This window comes from Pleuronectes platessa, chromosome 5, assembly GCF_947347685.1.
Source record: "Pleuronectes platessa chromosome 5, fPlePla1.1, whole genome shotgun sequence".
NCBI classification, from domain to species: domain Eukaryota; kingdom Metazoa; phylum Chordata; class Actinopteri; order Pleuronectiformes; family Pleuronectidae; genus Pleuronectes; species Pleuronectes platessa.
The window spans coordinates 8,575,321-8,583,859 of NC_070630.1; positions in this window are offsets into that span (position 1 = coordinate 8,575,321).

The following is an 8,539-nucleotide window of genomic DNA, read 5'->3' on the forward strand; positions in this document are numbered from 1 at the left end:
CAGGGCATTTTGTGTCTCTTTCTGCTCATTGCGCTTCTATCTGTGGTCATTTTGTGTCGCTGTTGTTTTGTTTATTTTTGGCCTGTTTGTTTCTTTTGCGTCATTTTACTTCAACCTGTGTTGTGTTGTGCACCTCGTTGTAATTGCCTCTTATTCCTTTGTACCAGTTTTTTTTCTCTTGTTGTCATTTTGTGTCTCTGTGCTCCATATTGATCTATTTAAGGTCATTTTGTGTCATTCTAGTAGCCTTTCGTGTCAGTTTGTGTGTTTTGCGCTGATATTACATCAAATTGTGGTCGTTTCTGACCTTGTAGTCACTTTGAATTCCATTGTACCAGTTTTCGTTCTCCTTGTAGTAATTATGTATTTGTGGTCATTTTGTGTCACAGCCATTTTTAATTAAATTTGTGACCAATTTAAATTAACTTGTGGTCGTCCTCTGTCTCTTTGTATTTGCTTTGCATTCCTTTGTACCAATTATGCATTGTTGTCATTTTAAGGTTCTTTTTCATCATTTTGTGTTGCTCTGTGGCCGTTCGTGTCTCATTGTGGTCATTTTGTGTCTCTCTGCAGATACTCTGCATCTAATTGATGTCAATTTATTGACTTTCTCATATAAGATCTAAACAGTTTCTTCAAACATAAGGCTCCCTGACCCTTTGGGCCCCTGTGTCCTGAAGGCCTGTTCAGTAATCGAGCCACACCTTCAAGCTCACCAAAGATGTTCATTTAAAGACATTATTTTATTCCATAAGATGTCCAACAGACAGTCAGCAGCTAATTCGATAAATGATTTATCAGGACAGGGATTTCCAGATTTGTTATCTTAGCTTTTTATACTCTTAAACTATGGTAAACTTTAAGAATGTTCCTTAATTTCATCCAACAAAACAAGCACTTTTATAACATTATGGAACTAATCAGCGTGAATCACTGATTCAAATAATTGTTAGTTCATTCTAGTCGCTAGCATTTGAAGGTCTCAATAAAAGCCCCCATGATCATTTAAAAAATATACTGTGAACCAAGGAGGAAAGTCATATTAAATAACATATTTATATGTTCATTTAACTGATCAGTTGTGTTTTCTCAAGGATGAAACTTCAAATATAATGATTCACAGGCAGTTTCCATCCTCAAATTTAAACAAAAGCCCCAACATTTCCAAAAGCAACTGTAAAATAAGGCAGGAGAACTTGTATTGCATAACAAATACTACTGAGAACTACAGTCAATCATTTGAAATGTAACATGCAAGAACAACAAAAAACCACAGTCACCGCCTCTACATACTTCTGTAAAGGACTGCTGTGAGTCAAATACTCCCCTGACACCCCTCAACCCACCAGTGACCAAAAGAGCCTTACGCAACACACTTAACTTAAAAGGGAACTCTATGGTACCTGAGAGAACAGCGATGCAAGAGCAAGGGGGCTGTTGTTTGCTTGCACAGCAGGGAGGGATCGTTGCACTTGGCACCATGAGGGAGCAGCTCCCTTTGATTTGCCCCGTTGGCCAGCAGTGAGACGCAATGAGCCAAAATCTAATAAAATTAAATTTATCTGTGGTCTGGCTGAAAATGTACGGTGGTCAAAATGTTTCACATTTTCTGAAAACCCAACCCTCCAACAGCGACATCCCCCCACGCATACCATGGGTGGCCCCAAAAATGTCCACAGACACTCCCTTTTTTAGCCCCCTGCTATAAACGACCATCGACCAAGATATATCCAGACGGAGGGGAGAGGAGAAGGGCAGCGGAGGTGAAGTGGGCTGGCTTCAGAGAGTTGGGGGGGAGAGAGACCGGGGTTTGATTGGCGTTTGTGCCTCAGCATCACAGATAGGAAAAGTATGACTCAGCTGATGAGTCACATAAAGGCCCTCTGAACATAACGTAGTGTTTTATTCAGTGTGCGTTTGAGTTGCATGAAGCTGATGTAGCTAGATTTTATTTTTAGGTTGGTGTTCAACAGTGTATTAAATTTCCCAAAACATTTCACTGGTTTCTATTCAAAGGAAGAAAATGAGGATTTATTCCCAAGTTATTACTTAAGAAATCTCACAGCTGCAGTCAGCCAAATTCCTTAGTGTTAATTAATAAAAAACTTGACTGGCGACACAATTAGTCGGCAGAAAAACTGACTAAATCACATCATGTGAGAAATCTGTGCAGCATTTTAACTCAGTCTTATCTTTTGTGTGACAGCCTAGCTTGAACTTGTACATGCGCTAATCATCTTCATAAAAAAATACTTTTATAGAAGAAAATTGTACTCAAACATCACCCAGAGAGTCATTAAATCCATTTGCGTCAAACTGAATATGTGAAAAATTCCATATAACATGCTCTTTCATTGACTAAAATCCCTTTCATAGCTTTAACAGAATCTATTTGGCTTTATTTCTCGTGTTCAAACACATATGGCAGTGGATCATGTAGTTGTAGTACATGTGCCTGCTGATCACTTGTTGTATCCTTCTCAATTTGGTAAAGAGAAGCACAGGAGTGAGCAGGGAAATTTTACAAACACGTACAAGTCTCTCCAAAGTAAAACATGACCTTTCATTACACAGGGCTGTCTGAAGGTATTTTGTATTGGTCCATCTCTCTGCCTTCCTCTTTTAGAGTATCTCTCCCTCTCTGGTCTCCATCCTCTTATCCTCTTTCACCCATTTCAGCCTTGGCTAACATGTATACTCCCCTGAGTTTACGCCTACATGCACATATATGTGCGGTCCTTCACGTCGACTTTGACAGTGGTGATTTCTTTCTATCCATCCATCGCTCTATCTATCCGTCCACTGGAGAGGATACACGTGAACATCCTCCGCTGTAGGAGGTTTTAAAATAGCTCATCTCTTACCTCCTCCACTGCTGCACCAGAAGGAAACATACAGTAGTGCTGTGAACATTGGTTTCTGGGTCACGGGAGGAAAGAAGAGGTCATTTGTGCAGATGGGGAGGGGTATGCACATGTGACCAACGAGAAAACCCAGACCCTCTCCCTCTTAATGACTGTGGTGTGCATTGTATAATAAATCCGGCAAAATAAATTCAAACGTTGACACATCACTGCGGTGTTCCTGTGGATCGGTGGGTTGGAAGAAATGCAGAATCTGGTCTGACAGAATGTTGTCCATAGCTGGATCATGTGTACAGCAAATTCCTGTATAATTCAAACTGTAAACAGGGTGGGTTATGAAATTGAATGTAGCCCACCACAGCCAGAGAGTCACAGGTAGAAGGCAGACGGGCCAAAGCCAATGGCAACTCTAATTCATCGTCTGCAGTCAGGATGAATGACACGGTGAAAAGCCTCGGAGCACATCCCTGTCCTTCAATTATCACCTTTGGTGCAGGGAGACTGAGCTTCCTATAATCTCAGGACTGAGGGGTGTGTGTCAGTTTGCTTGAGTGGGAGATGGTGATGTCAAACAGTGGATTCATTGTCCTGAGAGTCTGTCCTGCGGGGCACACAGGGCTCCTTTGTGGACTGCAGATATTAATCTGCGTAGGCAGAGATCTGGAGGAGTCAGACTAAGCTCACATACAACCACACACATCAGTGCCCACAGACACACAGATGGACTCAGCCATATGCATATTCATTACGTAACAGGAAAAAAAGAGAGAGGATGCAGTGTCCAGTCCAGTGCTGCTTCCCCCACCATAAAGATTTCATTCTTCAGAGATGATCTACACAACACATTTAAACTGTCGTCACCGCTGTGGGCCCAAGGTGTCATTGTTAGATGTCATTGTAATGTTCCACCCAGCATCCATCATCAAGCACAAAGAGGGCTCAGTTCCACTCAGAGTCCAGTGTCTGAGTGCCAGACCAAGACAACGCCTCACCTCTGTCGCAGCAGCAGAGCACAGGGAAGTATGCTGTCGTTAAAGTCAAAGAACTCAATTGAAATACAAAGTAAAGTATATGATGAAGATTATTTCAATTTCGAATGTAGGTTCCAAAACAAACAGTTTAAATTATTTTCTTGGATCCTTTTGGTACAGTCAAACAGCAAAGTATGCCAAACATATTTTTAGGTCTAATGTACATGACATAACTGCAAAGAATGACAATATGATACAATCAAAAACAAAGACGCAACAAGTTAGGGTTGAATCAACATCATGAACATCTTGAATCCATGCACTCTTGCTCATATAAATGTTATGGTTGGTTCCTCCATCTCCTTTATATCTGCAAACCAGATATTCTTTTGGATGATATAAAACCCTTTAAGTTTTTCCTCCTGCTTTAGTCTTATATTAGATAAAGAGAATATCGGGCAGAGCAACGCACAAGAATGTTAAAAAAAAAAAACCTTGAAGATTTTACAGTAGACTCATCTTTGAAATCTGCTGCCACCTAGCGATATTAGAACACCACAGCATGGAAGAGGAGGTTAAGATAAGATGGCATCACGTCCCTGAAATGCCTGAAATAGCACCTCAAGTGTGATGTGGTCTTCCTGACACGTGGGGGCAGCATATCTCTACAGCTAAGTGGCCCACCCAACATCTTGCTGTGTAATGCATGCATGGATGGAGTACAAACACAATTAGGAACTAATGAGAACTAATGGTGATCCCTTCTCTACTGTAAATGTGGTGTAATTTGGAAAATGGTGGATAATGGATTTTCATCATGTGCCCACGCTGTCTGGCCTCGAACCCAAGCGGTCTGACTCGGACCCAACACTCCAGCTGGATGGGAGGTTTAACACAAGCCCACTGCAGTGGATCGGAATGAATTGAGTGCAGTTGTGTTTGATTGATGGTTTTCTCTTCCTAATGTTATTTTCAGGCAAATGCTGCTGCTTGGTTGTTGTTGTTTAAAAAAACACTCTCAGCAGTGTGCCTCTATTTTGCTGTTTTTATTTTTGTGATATTTCCACACCATTTCTCACACATCATTTTGTCACTGAGCACACACATTCAAGCACTGGTACATGGAGGTGTTTACATTCATATATTACTGTTACTCTGGACGGTGACAAATAAAAGCAGCAGTCAAACCCCACTATGGAGGTAGTTGTTCTGCTCTTATATGTTTTTTGCAGCAGGTTTTCAAAGCTGCATTTCTATTAAAAAACACAGATTATCACTGATGACCATCACAAATAGTTTTCTAAATGTAATTCAGATTGCTGAAAACAAAAACCTCTGAAATTGTTCTGTCTTTCTGTTGGATGTAACCGTTCCATAAATGAACTCTATTTTTAGCACCTTAGAAAGATTTAATATGCTCTGAAAACAGATGTCACTGTCACTACCATCAGCCCACACACACACAGACACACACACACACACATACATGAAATGCCTCAGACAAATTATTGTAATAGATCCATGTCCAAACATAATTAATATAAATAAATCGTATAAATCCATCACATCACAAGCAAACAGCCCCCTCCCCAAATGCCCTTGTCATCGTTTATAAATTGTATTAATGACTGAATGAGAGTAACCAGCTGATTTGAAGACTTTCACTGCGGACTATCCTCAAACATCCTGCAAACCGAGCTTAGCATGCAGCAGCTTCAGTGATACGCAGTGACAGTTCGCATCAGATCCTCGGTCTTTCAAGAAGCCTGTCACTTTGGATTTCACTCAAGATGTCTGACGAGCCTCTAACACACTCAAACCCCATCTCGAACCCCGGGCTATGCAGAGCGCTGCTCTTAAGAAGCTGTCTGCACTGTGAAGAAACTCCAAAGAACTAAAAAAGATGAGAGATGTGTGAAATGAGTGATTGATGAAAAGGATCATCTTTTACATGCACCGAAATGGGATCAACACAATGAATACACAAAGGGGAGTATATGCAGTGATTATACCACAACAGGTTACAATAAATAACCTACTGGGATAAAACAGACAACCAATCTTGAGCTAAACTAGGTCATTCCTTTCCTTTCTATGTGCTATGTAATTAACTATTTCCCCTCAATATGTCGCTGGCTGCTTTGGGACGTTGAGTGTTATTGGGTTCCCAGTAGGGAGCCCACGTATAAGAGCTTGGCTCGGTGTGTTTGTCCATTCAGTCTTACTTTAACAGGTTTTTCAGTGTTCAGTGTGAATGTGAATAATGTTTCGGCCTCTACGAGCCTCTCGAGTCCGGCGGGGCTGTTATCCTGCGAGCCAACCTGGAAGTTAACTCTGCCACGGTTCGTTGGCTGCACAACCCACTCTAACTTCAGTGGGGTTTTGAATGTGCATTTAGATTGATGCCGAAAATAAGGTGTGAGTCTAAAACACAGGCAGTCATCAGTGGAAATAGAAGTGGGCTCTGTTTCGACACACAGCCGAGCTACAGCACTACGCTGAGAAATCTTTAAACCAGAAAAGAACATAATCAGAACTAGATTAATATCAAAATTTATATATTACTTCTCAAAATAAAGTGACAAAGTGCTTCTCAAAGGTAAAAATGCATAAAATAACATAAGAAACAGATCCCGAAAGGAGTACATAAAAGATTTAACCAATACAAGTGTGACAGAAATTTAAGCATGACCATCCATAACAATCATAAAAACTAGAATCAGGGATTGCTGTATGATAAAAACACATGTTGAGCTCTGGTTTTAAATTCACAAGATCCAGATTTTTTATTTGGATCTGGACAAAAGTACACACAGAAACATCACTCCCCTATATACGCATGGTTGAGGGGAGTGATGTTTATGTTTGGCTTCATCAGATTCTATTTATAATTCTCTATCAAATCGACCAGAATGACGCAAAGCTTCCCAATCTCCTCCCAAAATCCTGCATTCGCCCCCTGATCCGGATCCGCTCCTACATTTAATATCTTCTTTCTTGACCTATACCACATCCACAAAGAATCAAATGGAGATGAAAACATATCTTCCTTAGAGAAGTCATATCAATACAAAATCATTTATGTTTAAAAAAAATATCCAGATTTAAAAGCCATAACATGTTGTGAGGATTCTGTAAAAATACCTCAATGCTTTATTTAGAGGTTTAAATTTACCTTGTAAGAATGAACACTAGCTTGTCTTCAAGGAATAGTTTGACATTTTTGAGGATTACGTTGGCTCACTTTCTGAAGGAGAGTCAGATAAGCGGACTGATACCGCTCTCATGTCTGCACTGAAATATGAAGCAACAGCCAGCAGCCAGTCAGCTGAGCCTGGAAAACACAACAAGCCCGATTCAGTCTAAAAGTGACAAAATCTGCCTGCCAGCGTCAAAAACGGAAGTGCAAAATACAATAACATTTAAAAGAAAAAACAAATTGAAGGGGTTATGTGCTGGACTATTTCTTGGCTATGAGCAGTTGTCAGGCGACCTGCACAGATTCCAGGAAATCACTGCTCCGAGCCAAGAATTAAGCTAAGCTACGCTCATCGGCTGCTGGAAGTAGCCTCACATTCAACAGACAGATAGGACGGTGGTATCATTCCTCTCATCTAACTGTCCACAAGGAATAAAACAAATGCATTTCCAACAAATATAGAAAATTAGCTTGAAAGATTTATCTTATTTAAGACATTTTGATCAAACTCTATTCATGTCCCAGTTATTTTTTAATAAGGGATCTTAGAATTTAAGCCTCATTGTTGGACTGGAGGGAAATGAATTGTGTCTGTAGTGATTTGGTGACTTTGGGGTGACACATTGTTTTGAATAAAGCTGTGTTGTAGCTCAGGGTGTAGTGGTGACTCTGGCATTAGTCTCATTTCCCACAATATTTTTTGAACTTCAAACAGAATAAGATGAACTCTGAAGGGTAGATGTTCAATTTTCCAACCCTTTCAGTTCTATTGATTGCATGAGAAAGATACGGACAAATACTTTTTGTCAGTTGCTCATTTCCTTAGACGACACTTATAATTCACAGCCTTTTCCATCACCGCTCGTCTTTTCTCTTCATTGTAAAATAACATGAGCAAATTTGCTCCTATAACTTAATTCAAGTTCAGAAACTTTATACTTTTTTATTCAACATCCAAAACTTTAACATGGTGCATTTTAACAAATTATATGAAGATGATTTTACTTGGAAAACCCATCAACTTCAACCATTCCCAGACACATTTGAAATCGTTCATCAAGCATTTGCTATCTTTAAAGTGGTTTCATACATTTTTCACCCCATTCTTCATTACACTCCCTGTTCAGAGGGAGATGGACCCAGCGTAAGTCTTGGTTTTGGTTATTTTGCACTTTGAAGTGATCATATTGCAAAACAAAATATTATAAGCAGCTATTTATTCATGATTTCTTCCAAATGTTATTTTCTGTCAGGGATTTTTTTTTACTTCACTCTAATATGGAATGGGAGATGATTGACCCGAGAGGTCTGAAGCCTTAAGATGTTTAATGTCTGGAGTTGCCATCATGTTTCTGGTTCTGTGAGATGGTCAACCTCGAGAGTCTGTATCTCCTGAGGATAATGACTTACATGGACGTATCTGTTCCCTCCTATTTGCTATTAGAGTGAGTATAAGTCACAAATTGCCAGACATATTCCATAATTCATTTTTACCCTTGATTTCC